This window comes from Kogia breviceps, chromosome 4 (genome assembly GCF_026419965.1).
Source record: "Kogia breviceps isolate mKogBre1 chromosome 4, mKogBre1 haplotype 1, whole genome shotgun sequence".
NCBI lineage: Eukaryota > Metazoa > Chordata > Mammalia > Artiodactyla > Physeteridae > Kogia > Kogia breviceps.
In genome coordinates, this window is record NC_081313.1 from 136,360,420 (window position 1) to 136,384,074 (window position 23,655).

Consider the following 23,655-nt stretch of genomic DNA (forward strand, 5'->3'; position numbering starts at 1 on the left):
GCTCTAGGCCCGTGGGCTTCAGTAGTTGTGGCATGTGGCTCAGTAGTTGTAGCTTGCAGGCTCAGTAGTTATGGCACATGAGCTTAGTTGCTCTGCAGCATGTGGGATCTTCCCGGACCAGGGCTTGAACCTGTGTCTCCTGCATTGGCTGGCCGATTCTTAACCACTGTGCCACCAGGGAAGTCCTATACACACTCTTATATATAGATACCTCTGCTTAATGTTTACTGGATCTGGGAAGATGTTTGTGGTTCAGAGATCGGAACTGGATTGAAATCTTAGGTCCACCACTAAGAAATAGTGATCTTGGGGATTGGGACAGTATCTCCAAACTTTCCCTTCTATAAAATAGGATGGTATTTATTTTACAGGGTTCTTGTGAGGATTATATTTACGTGAAATACTTAGCATAGCACTTGAAATAAAATAAAGTCTTGAAACACTGTCATTATTGTGTAATTTAAAAAGTAATTTATAACAATTTATAATGTGTAGAAAAAAGTGAAAGGAATATAGTGTTTGAAGGAATAAAGAAAATGTCAGAGTAGATTATTTACAAGTATGTAAGAGCTGTGTCTTAATCCATAAATCATCATTTTCAAAGTATATTCACCTCAATAGACAAGTTAAGCAATGTATAGGAGAACTTATAAAAATATCTGTAATGTGTGCCTTATGTTGTGTTCATCAAATCACAAATGCCTTTAATATTGTAAAGCATATTACAGAAATAACTCAAAAGACGTAAGTAAGGAATAAAGTCTTTGGAAGGACATATTGCATTTCCATCTGCTAATTTTTATTCAGCTTGTTCTGTATTTTCTCAAGATGTTAAAGATGCTGCTAATCTAAAATATTTCTTCTAAAATATAAAAAGATTTATTTTATGAGAGCAATTTGAAGTTGACAGTCTATCCTTAAAGAAACTGAACAAAATCAAGAAAAAGAATCCTCTAAAATGTGACATCCAATTCATATTCTCTGATAATGGATGAGCAGTATATATAAAGAAAGCACATTGCAGTGTGCTTTCCAGTTTTTCAGTACACTCTCCCAAACTGGCAAGAAATTCTTTTGGCTTACCAGAGCCCTTTAGCCAGAAAATTTCATGCAGGTAAAATAACATAATGCATTCCCATGTATTGATAGCTCCTTATGACTATGGACTATAGTAAATATGAGTGGTTTTGTTAATGTACAACAATAGCCAAGAGTGTTTTGTACTTAAGAGAAGTCTAGTTAGCCAGTTATTTTGGAGTGTCTTTTCTTGACATACGAGTTTTATTTAGTTTAGAAATTCTTAGGAGAGTAAGTTCTACCTAATTCTAATATAAATAATTTTTTTATAACTTCCACACAAACTTACCATTATGTGATAAATGTGTATGTATGCATTTAAAAATGTTTCACTCAAAAAAATTCTCGTCCAGATAGGGTTTTTTTTTTTTTTTTTTTTTGGCCATGCCACATGACTTATGCAATGGACCCTCTCAGTGAAAGCATGGAGTCCTAATCACTAGCCTGCCAGGGAATTCCCTTAGGTAGCTTTTATTTTTATAGTAGAAAGGAGACATATATTTAAAATTCAATTATTTATTTTTCTTGCTATTTGTTTCTATGCAGTTTTAGCAAATCATTAAAGAACAGTGTGCATATTCATCACTTGTAATTTTTTAAAGTGACTTAAGATTGTATGATTAAAACTTTTTACTTTAAGTTAAACCATAATGGTTAAAAATAATATCCTTAGTTTGATATGTTTGGTTTATAGTTATAAGTTTGGTACTGAATGGGTTTCTGAAGTGTGGCTCATTTCTCATGAAGCCAAATAAAAATTTTAATCCTATAATTTGTTCCATCTGCTGCCTCTGGGTTATAAACTCCTTGAGGGCGGGGACTTCGTTTTGTTTACTGCTTTATTACTTACTTCAATTAGTGTGTGACATACAGTAGGTGTTCAATAAATATTTTTTTGAATGAGTATGTTAAATTTGGTAAGCTGTTTTATATTACTGAAGAAATCTTTTAAGTACAGATATTTCTAATAAAAACAAATCGTTATTGAGCATTTGTCATGTGCCAAGAAGAATAGTGACAACATTATTATTATTCTCAATTTGTGGTTGAGGAAAATGACCACAGAGAAGTCCAGAAACTTGCTCGAAGTAACACATCTAGAAAATAGAGTCTAGATTTAAATCTAGTGTCTGCTTTCAGAACATATATTTAACAGTTTTTGCTAACTTGTATAAGACATTATTCACTGTAGGTGAATTACTAGTGTATGTATGCCTTAAACAAGTTAAAAATTACTTGAAAAAAGTTTATAATAAGGTTCTGAACCAAATTCAATGAATGTTTATTCCTTTTTTCTGTATATGTACCAGTCATAAAAGAACATTTTTCTGGCCTCTTGTAATACTCTGAATAATGTAAGTAGGATGCCCCTCAATGATCGAGAAGTAAACAGTTATAGGTGAAAAAGGAAATCTTTTTTTTCTTGTAATGAACTTGCTCACTGTAATTAATCCTAAAAAAAAGTGTCATGACAGTCATGAGCTGTAGTATGTGTTTCAGAATTAGTCCCCTTTAGCCAGCTTCTACAACTTTAATAAGTTTCACACAATGTTTTGATCTTTATATTGTGGTCAGTTAGCTGTGCCTGTAGTACTTGTCTTATTAATCTCTGAATTATGTACAGCTTTTCCCAATTTTTCTTATGCTCAGATTGGATAATTGGGGAATAATTTTCCTTAGTTCGTTATGTACCTATCCAAGGAGTATGTTTTTGGCATAGGTTGTAAATGTTTAAATGGTATATAATAACTGAAAATACATTACTGATATCCTTACTAATCTTCACCATATCTTATAAGGATCTTTCAGTGAGTGCTTATTAAATATCTACCACAAGCACTGTACAGTACTGTATACTGACTGACAGACCTTATGGTTCCAATAGCAGCTTATGATTCTGTGAAGTGGATGCACATGACAAGCACATGAAGAATACAGAATAATATAAGATGATATGATATCTGAATTGGGGGTATAGGTATATATACTGTAGAAATTCAGAGAATGGAAAGAACAATTAAGATGGAGCAAAGGCTTACTGAAAAAGATAGATCCTGGTATTTCAAAATATGTGTTTGCTGAAAGGAGGATAAGGCCAAATAAGGAATCAAACATGGAGTGAAAAATCTTAAGCACAGGTCAAACGATGTGGGCTCACTGATAAGAATCTACTCCCAGCTGGTTCCAAGCAGAGGATGACATTACTGAATACTGTCTAAGAAGCTGTTCTGTTGCAAAGGGAGGTCCCCCTTCTACCCCAATCACATAGTCCAGATTAAATAATTTAAAGTATAGATGTTTGGTGGTTTGTGTTTGTTTGAGTTTGAGGGGAAATAAATTATATAGGCTTCAAAATTTTAGTAGTGAGGTTCTGGAAGCAATTTCCTTCATGTCAGAAAAATTGAGCCTAGTTTTTGGGATTTGGAAATACATTTGAGTAAATCTAAGTTTAATCGATCATGGATGAAAATGGGGGAAAAAAACTATTGCTGACTTAATATTTTTAAGTTTTAAATTTTATTTAAAATTTTTAAATTATTTGAATTCACTTACAGGTAGTTTTCCAAATTTATCACTGCTGAGGTGCAGGATTTCTCATTTTATTATTCTATTGATAGGATTTCTTAGTTATATACTTTAAGTTAGTGTTTGATATTTGGCAGTGCATCTGAACTTAATCATATAGAAGTGAAAACATCTATAAGTGCTGTGATCGAACTGTACAACGTCAAGCATTTGTGTCTACAAAGATGTAGTTTTCATATATTGTCCCAGTGCAGGATGTTTCATAATATTCTCATTCTCTTAGAAGAGTTTTATGCTTTTTTTTTTTTTTTTTTTTTGTGTTATGCGGGCCTCACTGTTGTGGCCTCTCCCATTGTGGAGCACAGGCTCCGGACGCTCAGGCTCAGCGGCCATGGCTCACGGGCCCAGCCGCTCCGCGGCATGTGGGATCTTCCCGGACCAGGGCACGAACCCGTGTCCCCTGCATCGGCAGGCGGATTCTCAACCACTGCGCCACCAGGGAAGCCCTATGCTTTTTTTTAAGCTTAACTAATTTTAGTACTTTCTTTTATATTTTTTTCCTGAAGGAGTCTCATAATACAGTTAATAAAATTACCTTAAGAGGGTATTTTAAATAGGGCGCCACATATTTTAAAAGATAATTTGTTATGAGTATGCCCAAGCTGAGCAAACTTCTTTGGGTTTCAGTTTTATTTTTAAATGAGGGGTGGGAGGAGTATTTGAGGGAAAACATTGTAAGTCAAGAGACTTTTTGTGCATTTCTGTATGAAATGTGCATAAGGTCTACCTTCCAGGAATGTTGAGAGAATTAAATGAGTTAATATATTGTGAGGGGCTTCCCTGGTGGCGCAGTGGTTGAGAATCCGCCTGCCAATGCAGGGGACACGGGTTCGAGCCCTGGTCTGGGAGGATCCCACATGCCGCGGAGCAACTAGGCCCGTGAGCCACAACTACTGAGCCTGCGCGTCTGGAGCCTGTGCTCCCGAACAAGAGAGGCTGCGATAGTGAGAGGCCCGCGCACCACGATGAAGAGTGGCCTCCGCTCGCGGCAATCTCTATAGAGAAAGCCCTCGCACAGAAACAAAGACGCAACACAGCAAAAATAAATTAATTAATTAATATATTGTGAAAAGGTTTACCATTGTGTTCCCAGTAAATTCTTGTTCTTTTGTTTTGTTTGGTCATTATGAGATAGCTTTAAAAAGGTGTAACCTAAAATTAAAAGATATAGGTGAACAAACACTGTCATTCCTTAGATTAGTTCTAAAGAATAGGAATTTAAAAGTTGGCAAAAAATTTTAATAAACTTTAAACCCGTTTAACAGTAAAATTTTTACTATTATTTTAGTAGCTACTATTTTATCATACCTGTAAAAACTAGAATTGGGATTTATAATGCTAACAATTCTTATGCTATTCTCTTTTTAATACAGTGGGATATTTGATTTGCTTCTGAAACCAGTTTAACATATGACATCTCTTGATAAGAAAAACATCACACTGTCCTTTCTTTTTTGGAAAAAAAAAATTGATTTACTAAGTAACCTGAGCAAGTGACCTTAAGCAACTGTCAGCAATAGGAAAGAATTGTTTCACAAACTTACCAAAGAATGCAAGTCTGAAGCTGCTTAAAGTAGAGAAGGACTGTTTCTGGTTGTTGAATAGGAATAATATTCCCATACTTTAAAAAAATATGGTGCTTCCCTGGTGGTGCAGTGGTTGAGAATCCGCCTGCCGATGCAGGGAACACGGGTTCGTGCCCCGGTCCGGGAAGATCCTACATGCCACGGAGCGGCTGGGCCCGTGAGCCATGGCCGCTGAGCCTGCGCGTCCGGAGCCTGTGCTCCGCCACAGGAGAGGCCACAACAGTGAGAGGCCCGCATACCGAAAAAAAAAAAAAAATGGACCTCAGGAGCTTACGCTTTCAAAATTTATTAGAAGTTGCATTTAAGGAACTTGTGCTTGAATTGTTAACTTGTGTCAGAAGATATACAATTGAATTTGTAATGACTGGTATTTCCAGAACAATTTTCAAATAAATATGCTAAATAATTAACTAAAAGTTTGTCTAGCAAGTGGGAATGGGTGTCCTAGTTATTTAGAGTCATAAATAGAACATTACTGTTGTATCTAAATATAACATTTAGCTAGCTTTTATTAACTTTTGTCATTAAAAAAAGGGTAATAGATTACTGTTTTTCAGAAGAACTTTGTAACTAGAATAATCCTAAGAGTCCTTGAGGGTGTGATTGACCTATTTATAAGTTGTGTGAAATGTTTAACCTTTAGGATGTTTTACTCATATAAGTACTTAACATTGCTTGACATGTTAACATGGTTTGGGGGGGTGGTGGTAGGTAGTTGGTGTACCAAAAGAATGATTTGCATATGCTGTGTTAGTAATTGTTCCTTTTTCCTATAATTTAATTATAAAATAGAATGATACTAATTATAAAAAGTCAGTTGAGCCTAAATTTCATAATGCATTTTAACTATGATAATAAGCTTCCTTTACATTAAAACTGATGCATTCTATATCTAAAAGCATAATGTATAGTGTTCACTCTATCAGAACTCTTCTATGCTTTAATGGAGGAATGATTGCACTTGAGAAAGCTAGTTACTGCCTAATTTGACACTGAAATAAATGTTCTCCAAATTATAGAATCAAGAAAATGACAGCTTGAAATGAAAAAGAAATAAACCAATCAATCCTTTCATGAAGTTTGAGTTTGTTCCAAGTTATTTGTGTTACTTAGAGGGGTAGTTTTAGGAAAAAAATGTTTTTTATTGCCGTTAAGATTCACATAGCCTGAAATTAACCATTTTAAAGTGTTGAATACAGTAGTAGCGTTTAGCACATTCACAGTGTTGTGCAGTGAGGCAGATTTTTAAATAACTTTTTATTCTGAAATCAAAGTTTTAAGACTAGTAAAGAGAATACCTGTATACCCTTTATCCATATTCACCAGTTTTTAAGATTTTGCCATAATTGTCATTTTCCTCCTCTTCTACTTTCTGTCGCTGTCTGCGCGCGCGCGCACACACACACACACACTCACACTCTCTCTCATCTGATCCATTTGAAAGTGGGTTACATGACCCCTTTGCCTCAAGACTTAAGTGTGTATTTTCTAAGAACAAGGTTTATTCTCCATATGGCTATGATATAGTTATCAGATTCAGAAGATTTAACATTGAAACAATAATTTTATCTCCCTGTAGCCCATATTCCAATATCGCCAGTTATCCCACTCCAGTACAGGATTCTGTCCAGGATCATGTATTTAATTGTTTTGACTCTTTACTCTCCTTTAATGAAGAGTTGCTTAACCTTTCTTTCCTAACAAAAATGACATTGGTACTTTTGAAGGTTATAGACCAGTTATTTTTAAAAATATTCCTCAATTTAAGTTTAGCTGATACTTCCTCAGGTTATGTATTCTGAGCTGGAAAATTACATTAAGTGATGCTGTGTCCTTTTCAGGGGGAAAACAATTTCTGTATGTTGCTCAATAGTGATGTTAATTTTGGTCACTCAGTCAAGGTGTTGTCTGGCTCCTCTACCATATAGTTACTATTTATCTAATTGCAACTAATAAGCAATCTGTGGGGAGATACTCTGAGACCCCTCCTCATCAGACTCCCCCCTGGATTTAGCATCTACAGATGATTGCTTGAGCCAGTCTTTACTATAATGGTTAAAAATAGTGATGCTCATCCCTCCCCTTCTCTTCAGAGTTATCACTTTACTTGAAGCAAAAGCTGTTATTTTTTTTTCTTTCCTCCATCCCTCTCTCATGGATTTTCATTTTATTCAGTGGATTGTAATCCATTACTGTCTGCCACTTATTTCAGTACTCAAATTGTCACTGATGTAGCCAGTGAGAGCCTTGTGAAGCTGGCCTGTATCCTTTGGCCATGCCGTTTTATTTTTTATTTTTTTGCCCTTTCTGGCACAAGACGTTTCAAGCTTGTCCTTTATTTTCACTGCTTCAGTCCTGGAGTCAGCCATTTCTGCAAAGACCCCTGGCTTTGGTTCTTTTTAGCAGTGGGACAGATTTTTAAAAGAGATTATATGGTAGATTAGAGAGATTTTTGTCATAATTAAGATGTTGCTAGAACTTCTTACGCGTAGGAACACCTATAGTACAGAGAGGTGGCACATGGGATAAAGACCTCTTTGGAAATGTGGTGGTATTTTTCTTTTGGATAATTAAAGTTTAACATTTTGTTTTCATATTTTTAAACCTTAAGAGAATAAGATTTGTGACAGATGCTGCGTTGCTATTCTCTCCTGCTGTTCCCACATCCAGCAATGTAATTTGCTTTCAGTAAATCAATTTATGAAAAGACAAAAATCAAAGCACTTGCTATACAAGTATATACATTGTAGATAATCTGATTATGTCAATAAAATGCTGTCACAGAGTACACTTTTCCTAATGGTATTTCATGTTACAACCATCTACCTGTACTTCATAAACTTTTTATTATATCTCCTGTTTGGCTTTTGAATTGTTTATACTAGCAGCTGATTACTGAGTAATTTAAGTCTCATTAATTATGGCAGTACTATTCTAATTAGAATGCTGGATGTTGGTGCTTTATTTAGCTAGCAAATGTAAAATACTTATGTTTGTGACATTTGTAGAAATAAGTATTGAAGATTAATTTCCTGTAGATAATCTTAGGATGTATAGCTTAAGTATAGACTTATGCCTACTTTACCCCCAAACCAAATAGATAACTCATGTGGAATATGAAGCACTTTTGACTTAAATTGGAAAAAATACTGGCCATATGTTGAGAGTCTCATTTTCTGAACGATTAAAAAAATAACTATATATGCATAAATGTTAAAATGCAGCAAAATTACACAACTTTTAATAATTAAATAAAAGTAATTTGAACATTAAGAGTTAGAAGAACTTGAGAAATTTGCTGGAGATACAACACTGGTGTTTGAATTTAACATAGGTAATATCCCTTTGGTCATGTTGAGATTTATAAGGAATAATTTGAAAATAATAACTACATAATTAACATTCCTTTTAGACTGATAATATTTTTGAGATGAGTTTTTTAGAATAAATGGTTATGATCATCTTTTAATGAATGAGTTATATTCTTAATGCTTAGATAATCTCTGATAAAGAAAACTCAAATTATAGGTATGCTTCTCATGTCAGATACCCATACAACAAAGAGAATGAGGTGTTGTACTAAGGATTGCAGGAAGCCACAGGATAACCTGGCTTATTCATTTAATGAATATTTACTGAGCATCTGGAACTCTTTCAGATACTTGAAGTATAGTTGTAAGCAAGTTTTGGTGGGGAGAGATAAAAAGAACAAGTAAACAAAATAATTACGTATTTTTTGAGTGTTACGAAGAAAAGGGGCTGAAGTAGAGAATGATGAATGGGGCTGTTTTAATTAGGGTGGTGAGAGGAGACCTGAGAATATGGTATCTACATTAAGAGTTAAAGAATTTAGAGCACACAGAGTAAAGGAGGAGTGTTCCAGAGAGAGGGCATTATGGAGTGAGCAAAGACCTAGAGTGGGGAAAGAGCTGGTGAGAAAGTTAGAGAACAGTATGGCAAGAGCATGTGGAAGAGAAGTGGTAGGCTCAGGGACTTGTAGGCCATTGCATGGCGTTTGGATTTATTTTAAGTGTATAAAGCCAGTGAGGAATTTTGATAAGCAAAGGAGTGAAATGATCTCACTTATGTACCTTACTCTTGGTACTGAGTTGAATAATAGATTGAGGGTGGGGACAAGAGTAGAAGCGGGGCACTGGTTAAAGTCATGATATAGCATAGCAGTTAGGAGTGTAAGCTCTGGACCTTTATCTCTAGAGTCAGATCATCTAGATTCAAATACTGAGGTCACTAATGGTTGTGTGGCCTAGAGTGAGATAACTTAACCTCTTCGTACCTCGGTTTCCTCATCTGTAAAATGGGGATAATAATACTATCTTTCTCATAGAGTTGGTAGGAGAATTCAATGAATTGTTTTTAAAGGCTTAGACATTTCGTGGCCTGTAGAGTTACATAAGTGTTTAAGAACCAATAAACAAATATATATGGCCATCTTATGGAATGGAATATGAAGCAGGCAATAAAATGTGCTCATTTACCTCTGCCATTTGTGTAACTTTGGAAGGAACACACAAGAATTACTACTATGCAGTCTTTGCTTTGGTTAGTTCTTCTGTGGTAATAGATTGTGCCAAGTGAGGGCCTGGTCCAATATGTATAAGTTTCAGTTAACAAGGTGCCATGCAAAGGGAGGGCTCCTTGTATATTAGAATTCCAGCATCTAGAGAAGTGAAATTTACGATGCTCTCAAATTCATAGTTGATACTGAACATGAGTAGGAAGTTTAAAGTCTTTGAAGTTTTTTTTTTGTTTTTTATTTTTATCCTTAAATTTCATATTTAGCTCTTTACATGTTTCTGTGGGACACAGAAGTCCTATGCCAAAGTATCTTAACTTTTTAAGTCTTTGCTAGGGGTCAGTAAGCTAATTTTAAGGAATAAATTAACAAGTCTTTCTTGCTGTGATTCCAAAAAGCCTGAGATTGAAACATTCTGTGTCAGCTTTTTAAAAAAGAAATTTTGTGAGGGTAGTATTTCTCATATCATTCTCTTTTGTGTATTTGTTAGTCAGTGGGCGTTTATTTTAGTCCTCTCTATTCATATCTTAATCTCAGCTTCCTCATCTTCCATCCCCTCCTCTCTGTTACCAGGAGTTGATAGATTTCATTTATGTATTCACTGGTCAGTTATTAAATACCCATTTTATGTGAGGCATTCATTGTTAGGCACTGAGAGGGAAACAAAAATGCATAACATATAGTACAGTCAGTTCTGATTATTTGAGGTAGTTATGTTTTAAAAAGTCACTGCAAACCCTGAACCTTTGTTCATAGGGGAAATACAGGGTTAGTTTCTTGTAGGCCTCTGGTCACATTTTCATCAACCAATTAGTAACCTTCTTTTATGTGTGTTTCTGTTTAAAGACGCTTTCTTTAATATGTATATTGTTGATTCATTAACATTGAACTCAGGGCCAAGTACACTATACTTTATGTCTTATCTAACATAGGTATATACTCTGTAAGGCACATCATAACCTTCTTACTTTTAGAAACACTAGACAGCACTTCAGCAGTCAGTTTGGGGGTCATATTAAACAGTGAAATCAAGAAAAATCATAAAGACGTGAGAAAACAACACTGAATAGACCAGAGAAAGGACGTTTGTTTACAGTACAAGACCTGAAACAAGAAGAGCATCACCTTTTTGACCTCATCTGGGAATGCATGACAGATGACTCAAATGTTTTGCTGCACTCTTCACAAATGACCACAAAAGCACTGTGAATATTGATTTTGGTGTTAAAAATACATTTCAAAAAAAAAAAAAATACATTTCAGTGAGCAAATATAAACTAACAAATACAGAGTCCTCAAATAATCAACTCTACTTTTTAAAAACTTACATTGTATTAAGGGAATTAAGATAAATTCATACCTAGCCGTTGTACAGGCAGAATATAATTCATAAGAGTTATAAATGTAATGTTTATTTCTTCATAGGAAAGGGAGACTATGGGCTGGAAAGAGTCAGGAAGGCTTCATTTTTGCATCTTTGTTTAAAACTAGGCTTGATTTTAACTGAAAGAAGAGGTGGGGATTCCAAGAGTGAACAGTTACTCAGGTAAGAAAGTAAAGGGCATGTTTAAATTCCAACTAGTAATGCAGTATGATTATCCCGTAAAGTAAGTGAAACAGAAGTAGTGGGAGAAAAGGCTAGACAGATAGGTTGAGTCCAGATTATGTAGGTCCTGATCCCCTGCATGATCAATGAGGACTTTTTGAGTCAGAGGAAAGAAGCTATTTAAGAATTTTAATCCTTTTGTTTAATTAGTTAATAAATATTTATTAAACATCTGCTGTCACCAAGCCTGTTCCTGGTACTGGGGATTTTAAGTGAGTTAGACAGTTTGTATCCTGTGGATGTTTTCAGTCTAGAAGGGGAGACAGGCAGGTAAACAAACACATCCATTATATAGTGCACTGGTTTTAGTTTTAAGTTCAAGGTAATAGAAAGCACATAATGTGCTTTGCTGTGTAGAGCACATAGGCAGATCCCCAGAGTTGAAGGAAGGTTTCTTGGAAGAAGTAGCATTTAAGCTAATATCTGATGATAAGGTGGGATTAGGTGGTGGGGATGGATGTTTGGGCAGAGGATTTAGAAACGGAGGGAATATCATGTGCAGAGACCCGGAGAAAATAACAGTGATGGGACTGAAGAAATAAATTGATATGAAGGAATGTGGACTTCATCTTGAAGGTAATAAGAAGGACTTTGCTGGATTTAAAATGGGAGCTGAGATAGATAGGATTTGTATTTCAGTAAGAGTTCACTTTGTTTTTAGCCTGTTGGAAGATAGAGGGGAAGCAGAGAGACTGGATACAAGGTTGTTGGCAGGAATCCCTGTGAGAAATGGTGGTCACCCTGGACCAAGGTAGTGGCAGTGTGTGTAGCTAGAAGTGGATGGACATATTTGAGAGATACTTAGAAAATGGGGTTGAAAAAACCTGGGAATGAATTGGATGCTAGCTAGAAGATGGGAGAGAAGTAATCAATGGTGATGTTCAAGCCATAACCCAGGATGGTACTCTTCACTGTACAGGAGGAGGAAGATGTTTCACGGGGAAGGTGGTAATGAGTTTGTGGTAGACTAACATGACCAACACTAAATATTAGGAAGATGAATCTGATTGTGCTTTGGAGAATGAATAAAAGGAGAATACACCTGAAATGGAGAGATTGTTTAATGCTTTTGTAGGAGTCTAGGCTAGAGGTAGTGCCTGTATTTTTAATGCAGATTGAACAGGTTTTGGAAATTAATGGGAGGTAGGCATTGAGGGAAAAGACTCCTGAAGATGACTCCGGACATCCCAACAACTGCACCCAGCCTGCCCAGCTTTATGATGTGCCCTGAGATCATATATCAGGATGAAAAACAGTGAAGCTACCTTCATGTTGCTACCTCTCAAATACATAGGAACTAACATTTTATTGTTAAAAAGCAGCTCTAATTTGTAAGAATAATAATTTTTTTCCCGCTCTTGGGACTTTGTTTTGGGGTATCTCATGTATGTATTTAATTGATCCTTGTGAAAAATGTTAGCTCTGCATGAGGGAGCCTAGAAAAGCAGCTACCAGTGTGAGAGTAAGGGGCTGTGGGGAGAGGCCATCCATCTCTTTTCCTGAGCTCTTTGCTGTGGTTCTTCTTGTTCAGCTGTGCATTATAAAATATCATAAAATAACTAAAATATATAGGAAATAAAGATGTTTAACATATGGTTATTAAATGAGGATTAAGAAATTAAAACTTAAAGCTGAAATAAAGTGAGAACTTTGAAAGGGTTGGAATAAAGTTTTAAAGTTTTTAAAACCCAGTGCAAAAAAGGACTTTACAAAAAGAGTAAAACAGATGAGCCTTAAAATAATATTGAGGGAATTCCCGGGCAGTGCAGTGAGTAGGACTCAGTGCTTTCACTGCGAGGGCCTGCGTTCGATCCCTGGTCGGGTAACTAAGATCCTGCAAGTTGCATGGCACAGCCAAATTTAAAAAAAGAAAAAGTATATGTATAACTTAGATCAGCAATAAAGTTCAATCAAGAGGTTTTTTTAAGTGTGATAAAAATAAATAAGAAGTAAAGCAAGGTAAAAGGCTGAAAGCCAGTCAACAGATAAGAGTTTAAAAACATAAAAGGTTTTCATTAGGTTAAAAATGAGAAACAACAGATATTAAAATAATGGTAAGGTAAAAGGTATCAACTGACAATATTTTTGGAAGTTTGGTAAAAAGGGCCTTTTTAAAAAAATACATCAGGGCTTCCCTGGTGGCGCAGTGGTTGAGAATCACCTGCCAATGCAGACGACATGGGTTCGTGCCCCGGTCCGGGAAGATCCCACATGCCACGGAGTGGCTGGGCCCGTGAGCCATGACCACTGGGCCTGCGCGTCCGGAGCCTGTGCTCCGCAACGGGAGAGGCCACAACAGTGAGAGGCCCGCATACCACAAAAAAACAACAACAACAACACAAAAAAATACATCAAAGTGGGTTTCTTGGGACACTTTTAAAATGTCCCAAGGGAAAAGGTGTGTTGTCCCCAAAGTTTTAGAAATGTTTAATTATAGTCCCTGTTGGAGACAGGGACTTAAGAAGACTTAAGGCATGCACTTAAGAATAGTGAAGTCTCCACCAAGTGTTGCAGTAATAAAGTTGCCTTTGTTTTAACATAACATTTCCTAAACCTTACCATGGAACACATTTCTCACATAACACCTATTAATGTTTCCCAGAGTATTTTTCACAAAACACTAGAGTACTGTTTCAGAAGAAAATAAAAAATGAAAATCTTAACAGTTACAGGGATACGTAAGAAAGAAAAAGTCAGCTGGAAATAAGAAAATGGTTTTGGGTTGGGACTGGCATTCATTCCTTGGGTATGTCTCCTGTTGAGGCAGCAGTGTTCTGCAGGAGCCAGGGGGCAGAGAGCAACCTGATACCTTTACCTTCTGGCCCTCCATCCATAGCTGTCTTCTTAGAAAGCTTTTTATCTGTGCAGACAGAGCATTGATATAACACACAGACTGCTGAGGCAGGGGAGTGGAAGCTGATCCTCCTCCAGCCAATGGACATTTACCTAGCAAGTGAAAAGTTTTATATACAAGTACTGTTTTTCTTCTCTTAAAAAAAAAAAAAAGATCATGTTTTTTCATTGTGTAAGTGAAATTTTAAACAAATGTGCTTCCACCCCAACACTTCTTATGGGCTTTTTTCCTTTAGGCTTTGTCCACATGCACATGTGTTTTTATATAGTTGGTAGTGGTTAATGTTCATACAATTTTGTGTAGTGAGAGCTTTTTTCCTATGGCCATGAAAGGAAGAATTTCCTAGTGGTGGCTGCCTCTGCCTGTTCTGTTGCTACATTGTTCCAAGCACCATTTCTGCAACATCTTGGGAGCAGCTTTTCATTCTGCTTCCCTGAACCACTCAAAAAGTCTTCCCTTTTTCTAGCCTCCCCAAATCTTACTGCTGCCAGCGTGCCTCTCTGGAAAATAATAACTGCTTAGCATTGTGGGACTAGCCTATGTTGGGACAGCTTTTTTCTAAGCCTATCGTCTGCTGCCCAGCTCATGTTAGCAGTGCTTATGCTAGAGAGACATTAGAAGGGCTTCCATATAAACCATCAAGACCCGTGAACATCCAGACACTTCCTAGTATGATGATTTTTGCTGTTACAGAGGAAGGATAGAGAAACTGGGTGTCATGGCTTTTCTAACATCCTTTGTTCAGCTAGACACCTCATGGAGTGAGTTACATGGGCCTTATTTTTGGTACTTTGAAGCTCAGAATTCTGCAACTTTTTAAATATCCCCAAATTGTAGATATAAACTTCATGCTAAATATATTTCTTCTTATAATAGCTTAAAAGTCTTTGTTTTTCGTGTAATTTGCTTTGGGATGTGTGGCTCCAGTAGCTGATATTTATGAGTTAGTTTAGTGAATTCAAAAAAATGTTAGAGACATTATCAGATTATGTCAGATTACCACTACAGGAGAAATTGCTGCTTAATGTAAAAATAAAACCCTAGCTCATGGTTGGTGGTGTACCAAGATTAAAGAGAGTGAACTTCAAAATACATACTCTGTTAAGCGTAAAATGGCAGTTCTGTGCTAGGGCTTGTATTGATACTTGTCCCGTCTGTTAGTGAAACTCATTTCCAGAGCTTTGGCCATTTTTAAATAATAACCATCCTGCCTTGTTGTATAGGTATGTGCTCGAAATCTTCATTTCAGTGTGCACACTGTGGGTCAGATAGGCTGCCAGTTACCATGACTGTAAAGTCGCACAGCAGTGAATGAGATGGATAAGTAATAAGTATTAATTCCAGTGTACTCTAAGGGGCCATATAAAGAATATCTTCAAACTAAAAATGATAGATACTGGCCGAAAAGTAACCATGTGTGCTAAATGCTTTACATGTCATTTCATTTAATCTCTGTAATACATAGGAACTACCTTTCAGAGGAGGAAACTGAGACACATCAGTGGTTGATTTGTCCAGGGATCAGAGACAAAATATGGGCCCTATTCATTTCTAATAAATTATTGATCAATTAATATACATATTACTTTGCTTTTCTACAAAATAACCATAAAAGATGAATCAGATCATGAAAATACATAGACGTGCAATGTTTTCCTCTAGTGTGGCCTTGTGTTTTGGAACAGTTCCTGGAGTCAAGGCTCATTTTAATGTCTGAATAAGGGCTGCTATAAAATGGATTATGTAATTTGCTATTGCTAACCACTGAAGTTGTAAGGAAAGGGAAATAGTTTTATAGTTTCTTTCTCCCACAGGTCATAATTTAGTTGTGGACATCAGGATGTTTTTCTTGGCTTATCTCATCCATGTAGTTTTCCTTTGCACATCTGTTACATAAATTACTAAACTATCTTTTTGAAAAGTTGCCAGTTTAACTCACAGTTAATAGTGATCAAGGGGTCGGTACCTTTTGGAAAAAGAATTAAATGACAGACTTTGAGGGGCAGTAATCCAACTACCATCCCAATTTAAGTATTTTTTTTGTTTTGGATCAATTCCTGTATTTTTTGAAAATTGAAATAATTATATGTGGTTTCTAGTGTTTCCCAAAAGACTTTATGTTGGACTATAAATATTTAATGATCTTTCATATAAAATGAGATATTTTAGTTACTGCTTCTGTAGATTATCTTTCCAGGGATCAGTTTATGTATACATTCTAGTCTGGTGCAAAGTTCGCCGTTTGAAATTAAATTTGGAGTACTGACTTCTTTAATGATTATTCATCTTATGTACCCTTACCTTGAATTCTACATAAACCATAAAATAATGATTTTTCTGGGGGATTTTTTTGGGGGGGGAAATTCGTAAGATTTATTATTTTTGCTAGTTACATGTTAGGACTACTTTATACTTAAATGATAAGTCAGTTAGGAATCTCAGAAATTTTAGATGTGGGTCTGGTTAATTTTGGCTTGTGCAAACTGATACTGAATCAATACTGGAAATTTTCATGGAATGTTTGGTAAACTGTTAGATAAGCAAGGGCCCAAGTATTTTTTTAATGCACATTGTGAAATTGTGTAGATTTGGAATGCTGGTTTTTAAGCTTGAAATCTTTAGATAAAGATATCATTTAGAATACTGATAATCTGTAATGGCTGTTTTTAGAGATTGGAAGAGAAAGTACGTTATAAACGTTATAAACCGGTGTCAGTTACTGATAAAAGTTCTTAGATAAGATTTTTTTACATTATATTTCCTAGTATGTAACTGTTCTCCTTTCTAAATTACGGTAGAGTCTTGATAGATTTTTCTGTTCAGAGTTTTGACTTTTTAGAACAGATCTTAGAAGATTTGTTAACAGGAAATAATGTATAATTTTGTTATGATCCAAATCTGACTTGCAGTATGGGAACTAGTCACTTAGCTAATAAGCCAGTCACTGGCATCCACCTTGCAGATCAGCCCTGTTGTGCTCCAGTTCTGGGGCTGTGGTAACACCTTAACTTTTTTTGTGTGAAAAACGACTCAAAAGAAAGCCAACCTCTGGTACTGGTATTGAATGTGGCAGAGCCTAAGAAAATGATGATTCACAGGCAGAAAATAGAAGTTTTCTGCATATTTAAAGAGGAACACATTGGGTTTGGTAGTACCTTGGACTGATGACACAATCAAATCCACATGGAGTCAGTAAAAGAAATTTATGGAAAGTGTTCTGCCATGCAAAAGTTTCTCACCTAAGAAATAAAATTTAGTGAATCTAAATATTGGTTACCCTGTGTTAAGGAAGTATAATATGCACAGGATACTTTAATTTTTGATTGAATCTGGGAGATTGTCAGGAGTCTACATTAACATTTTTATTTTCACAATTTTAAAGATACACAAAGGTCTTCAGCTCACCTTTCAAGAATGTTAAGGGTTTATTATAGTTTCTTCTACTTGCCGAGTAGTGTTTAGTGTTTATTTTGCTCTCTGTTTGCCTTGCCCCCCCACCAGAATGAAAAATACTTTTATAGAAAACAGTTTTGTAGATTTTATCTTTCCACTTTAAGTAGTACAAATGCAATGTAAAATTTTGAGTTAAGATTACGAGAATATTGAGCCATATCTATCAACAGTGTTCAGTAATAGTAAAACATCACAGGTGATTAAAATTCTATAGTTCATTTCCCCACCCCATGATAATACTGGTCTGAACTATTTATTGAAATTGAAGGCCAGCATCACTCAGAATGGATCAAAGAATTTGGTAGTAGAATTGATGTGAGAATAGCTTTTGATGAAGAAAAGAGTATATAGTCCTTAATTTTCTTACAACTTAAAACAATTAGAATTTCAAAAATAGTTATGTCAGTTAGGAGTATTTTTCATAATAATATATGGTGAGGGAACAATTAAAATGGTGTTTTGAACATTAATACATTTTCTGTGGTTTTAATGTCATATAGGCAGGCTGCTTGAGTTTGGACTTAGTTTTTCTGTCTGTGCCATGTTTTTAAAATGTATTAGGTATCTAGTTATAGGATGATCTTTATAACTTGATCTTGAAGTATCTAGAATTATTTTAAAATTTAGAAGCTTTAAAAAGGACTATGGGACCCCCTTCCTCCCTCAGTAAAACCTGACAGCAGATTGCTCTTTAATATTTATTTGGGTTTAATTTTTTTTTTTACTGTGATAGCTAAAGGAAGAGGTATTCTTGTTGATTATTTTTAAAAGTAGCAAGTTAAATATTGTAGCATTTAGCATTTTAATGTTCCCTCTTGAAAAGTGAAGAGGAAAACAGAAGGTACATAATCCAGCACAGTCTTCCGTGTAAATAGGTGAAATCGTAAATAATATGCACATGAGCATACTACATACCTATAAGTGGATTGAAATAGGGGATTTTTTTTAAGTAAGCAGGTTATTCTTTTCTGAAATCTTGTTACTGCAGAAGAATGATTGAGAGCCTCAGATTTTAGATGTCTTCAATTTCATTTCTTTCCTATTTAAACTGTTTTCTTTACCTTGCTTTTAAGAATATGTATGTATAAGAGGGGATACATTGGTTTCCTTCTTTTCAACTGGATAGTTTGTTTTTAATTTTACTAAAACCAAAGAAAATGTAATTTCCATGACAGAGAATATATCTTTTTAAACATTAATTCAGCATTTAGTTCTTTTAGTAGCACAATTTGTGATGTCATCTTATATATTAATTAGTAGACTTTTAGCTCAGATGATGCTACTAATTCTCTGATTTTAGAGCATTATGGCATAATAGAAAATGGGCTACATTTAATTAGAATTAGAAAACCTAACAAAATTTGGACATCTGTTGCTATTTACTAGTCATGTGATCCTGAGTGTAAGTTTATTTAAAGTTCTCTACTAAGGAGATGCTATTAAATATTTTTCCCTCTCTCCTCACTCAAATTTTTAAATTATTTATTTTTTGGTAGGGGTGCTTTTGCTAGTAATGGCAGCGTGGTAGCACTAGAGAGAAAGTGGCAAGCATCAGGTTTGTTATTTGCTTCTTCTGTACTTACCAATATTTCATTAGTTTTCTTCTTATGATACGGATGGAGTACTGTAGTTTTTTCCTTGTTTTAGCACTGTAGCTATATAACTATGTTACTGTATAATCAAATATAATAACATCTGCTTTAGCAACAATTAATTCTTCTACTGAACCATTGCTTGTGTTAAGACATAATTCATTGCTTTGTGTTTCATTTTCATATCAAGAAAAAGCTTTTTTTTTTGGATGGGTAGCAATATGAGTATTGAACCTGTAAATGTTCAGCTTGCAAAATAAGGGTAATGTGGTGAAGACCATCATCCCCTGATAAAAATGAATGTCACATGGTCCATTATCTAGCTTTTAGAGCAAGTATTCTTAAAACTGTTTCTCTGCTGTTTTGGTTAGAAACATTTTTTAAAAGGAACAGATTTTCCTGGCATAAGTAATTTGTCTTTTTCAGTGTTCATTTTAAGGGTGTTTTATTGTTTTAAAAAGTTTCTTAAAGATTAATATTTTTAGAGGGAGCATAATAGTTTTACCTATATCGTAAAAGTATCTTCTGAAATCTGTGGCATTAAGATCAAGAGGTCCCTTTTAAATACAGATTTTAATGTTGGGAATTATTCTTCCCTAATACAGTTTTTTTTTTTAAATCACATTAATTTCAATATTAGGTACCTAAGTTGTCCCTGTGGTTTTACACACATAGCATTTGGTATACATATTTTAGTTTGTATACATATATTTTAGTTACTAGTTTGCTACACTTACTAGCCTGATAATAAGACATTGGAAGTACAAATAATACTAATTTGGTCTACCATGATGCTTATTTGCCTATAAATAGTTAAAATGTTGCTAATGATGATATAGTACTGGATTTGTATTCTTAATGGCATTTTAATACTTTTCCTTTGGTTACAATATAATGTTCATAGGGGAAATTTTGGAAAATATAGGAAAAAAGTAAACACAGTTTGAAGAAAAAAGCACATTATTTAAAGCCATTACTTTGAATGCTGTATTTGTCTCTGTCTCTTGCTGCCTCTGTTTTTCTGACTCTCTTGTGTTTGTAAGTGTGGATGTTTGTTCGAAAAAACACAACTTTAATAACCGTCTAACAGAAAATACTGCTGAATATTTTTTCCTGAGCTTGGAATGAATAAAGTCTTTATAATAACTTTAAGACAAACAGAAGAAACCATATTAAAAATACAGACCCATTTGATTCCATTTTGTTTAGAAAGAAGTAAAATTTAAAAGGCAGGCTAGGAAAAAAGGCTTCTTACTAAATGTTTCAATTTTCGTATTCCTTTGTTAGCAGTTAAGACTGGATTATACCTGTACTTTACCTTTTCTCCTGGTCTGTCATTTTGTTTTAGCAAAGCATATTCTTGAACTTTTGGCAGAAAAAAATACCATAAGACTATTCAAGTTTTTTCTTGTCAGTCATTTTACTGATTATTCTTAATGCAGATTAGAAGAATCACTGACCATCTATAGGTAAAGCTCCATTTTAGCTTTCACTTTCAACCAATTTTGCAGGTAAAGCTCCATTTTTAGCTTTTACTTTCAACCAGTTTTGCCTCTAAAACCTGGACCCAAACTGTTACCAAGTAAAATAACTTGATATTTATCAGTAGTGACCAGTGAAATAAGCAGAAAATGGGGAATAAAGAGGAGGGCCCAAATGAACACTAATCATTAACAAATTGAATAATCAACCCTTGACTTAATTGAATATTGGCTGTGTTCATATAGCCATAGAAGCATGGGTACAGGACTTGAGAGGATGGTAACTTTTAGTAGTTAGCATTAAAAATCCAATTGAGTGAGTAGTGCTGGGTAGTGCAGAGTTAAGTACTCTCTTTGGGGACTCTTAGTCCTGTCCTACCTGCCTATTGCTGGGGTGCTGTGAGGAGCACATGTGAAGTATGTGAAAACACTGTGGTTTGATTTTAATTGTGGATTTTATCCTTATGAAAAAGCAGTGGTTCAATATTACTTTAAGGTAAAAATCTTCAGAACATGAGCCAGCTTCTTACATTCTTCGCTCTGGTCACTCCCTGGTAATTTCCTTTAATTTTGTTTGCAGAACAGATCCTTGACCTTTGAATTTTGGTGTTTTAAAAAACTGATGAGAGATCCCCCTCTAGTGTCTGAATTATTCATTCTTAAAACATTTGTGTCAATCATAAGTTTTAGGAATTAAGCTGGCTGTTTTTTCCTTTCACATCTGGACATAACTTTTTTTTTTAACTTTTCTTTTTTGGGGGAGAGGGGAGAAGTTATTTTCCTTTCTTAAAAAGGGCACTGGAATTATGGGTAGGGTGTGGATTGAGGGCAATAGAAAACATGGGAAAGGAAGGATCAAAATGCCATTTCTACCTTTTTAGAAACAGTTATTTTTAAATGACCTGGAATAAGGCCAAACTATACAGTGTTGTTTTGTTTTAGTTTATATTTGTTTCTGAATTAAGTGCAGCTTAAAAATACTTTGTTTTGGAATTCTGTATGCCCTCGGATCTCATCTTGAGCGTTCCAGTTTATGGAAAGCAGCGGTATTGTTGGAATATGGTTTTAAAATAGAGCCTGATACTCTTCATGGAGGTGTTCTAACTTTGTTACTTTTTGTTACTATTGTTGCCATATTTTTCCACGTTGTTGCCATTTTATATTTTATGTTGTGTGTTCTAATGCCAAGTTGTCCTTTTACATAGTTCCCATTGTTTCTCAACCAAGGAAATGAGATTCTTAGGCTATTGGCTCTCTGCCAACTCTTCCTCTTAAACACACAGCACTCAAACACATATAGGCCTTCAGCTAAGAATCTTGTGAAGGGTTAGGGAAACAGGACCTTTCTCATTTGACCCATGGGTTTTTGTAGCTTGAACAAGGAAAGTAGTGTTCGGAAAGCTACAGCATTTATGAAGGCTCTAGTAAAAATATTTCATGTACATAGACTAGAGATTAACTCTTCATCTTGTTCTCCAACAAATTAAACAGTGCAAACAATTTCAAGTGCATTTTTGGTCATGAAATGCTTGGATGAATTATAATCCTAATTGCTATTGTTCATTCCCACAGCTGCACTTTTAACTGCCTAAGCCGTGCATTCTTCAGCCAGTAAGATAAACAGCCTTCTGAAATCCATTATTTTGTGGCATCTTAAATTGCAAATATGTCATTGACTGCCTTAATTTTATTTTGTTTCAATTGTTAGCAAAATTAGAAAAAAAGTTACTATTTCTTTATATTTATACATACAATTTTTGTTAATAGAATGATTATGGGGTTTTTATAAAAATCCATTCATTAATAGTCTTAAATTTTGAAGGAGGCAGTGGAGACCAGGGATTTATTTTAGTGCCATGGAAATAATTTGTATTTGTTATCAAACAGTTGATATTTTAGGAGAAAGAAAGTAATAGGATTTTGCTTTTCTACCTTAATAGAACAATATTCTGAATGTAAATCTAGAAGCCAGATTTATTCTGTGATTTGTCAAGTCATTTATATGCATAATGGTTCCTTTAAAATTTGAACTGTTTATTAATTGAAGTATCTGTAATAAATTTGAAATTTATATTTGAGAGATTCGAGTGCCAATTATAATCAAACCTTCCTTATTTAAAACAACTTTTTGATGACTGAAAAACCGTACAGCAAAAGTGGGGTAGATATAACTAATAAGAGTTACCAAATTCTTATTTTTTCACTATTTCTAAAACTCAATTTTAAATGGAAGATTTGAATTACCATATTTACAGGCATCTGTTATAACAATTATTCAGTAATAATTGGAGCGTTACATGTCAAATGAGTACTACTATAATATGGCACATTTCCACAGTATATATTCCTCAGAATGTCTTTGAATTCTTCAATCCATATAAGCATGAGAAATTCATTTTTAACAACCATACATTTTGCCATCTCATATCTTAATTGTAAGGTATTCTTTTCAAATTAATTCTTTCTTATAAAAATATTACTTAATATTGATATTTTTAAATTCCAATAGATATTATCTCTAATAATAATAGCTAACTTTTATTGAGCACTTCCTATATATGTCAGACACTGTACCATTGTATATCATTTGATATGTTACCCTTTGAGATAGTAGTAGTATTCTTCCTTATTCCCATTTTACATTTGAGGAAACATTAAGAGAAGTATTGGGTTGGCCAAAAAGTTCGTTCAGGTTTTTCTGTAAGATCTTACGGGAAAAACCCGAACGAACTTTTTGGCCAACCCACAAAATAATTTTGCCAAAGATCACAAAGTAAGTTAATTGAAGTCAGATCTTTCTGACTCCTAGAATCCATGTTCTTGACCACTGCTGAAGTCTTAAGTGAAAGTTAAATACATTATCATACAGTCTCCAGATGGAATATT

General features: G+C 34.7%; 1 protein-coding gene across 4 annotated transcripts in view; it reads left to right on the top strand.

Annotated features, from left to right (window-relative positions):
• Positions 1–23,655, top strand: part of CLINT1 (clathrin interactor 1) — a 66,655-nt gene that overhangs the window by 12,896 nt on the left and 30,104 nt on the right. The window lies entirely within an intron of this gene.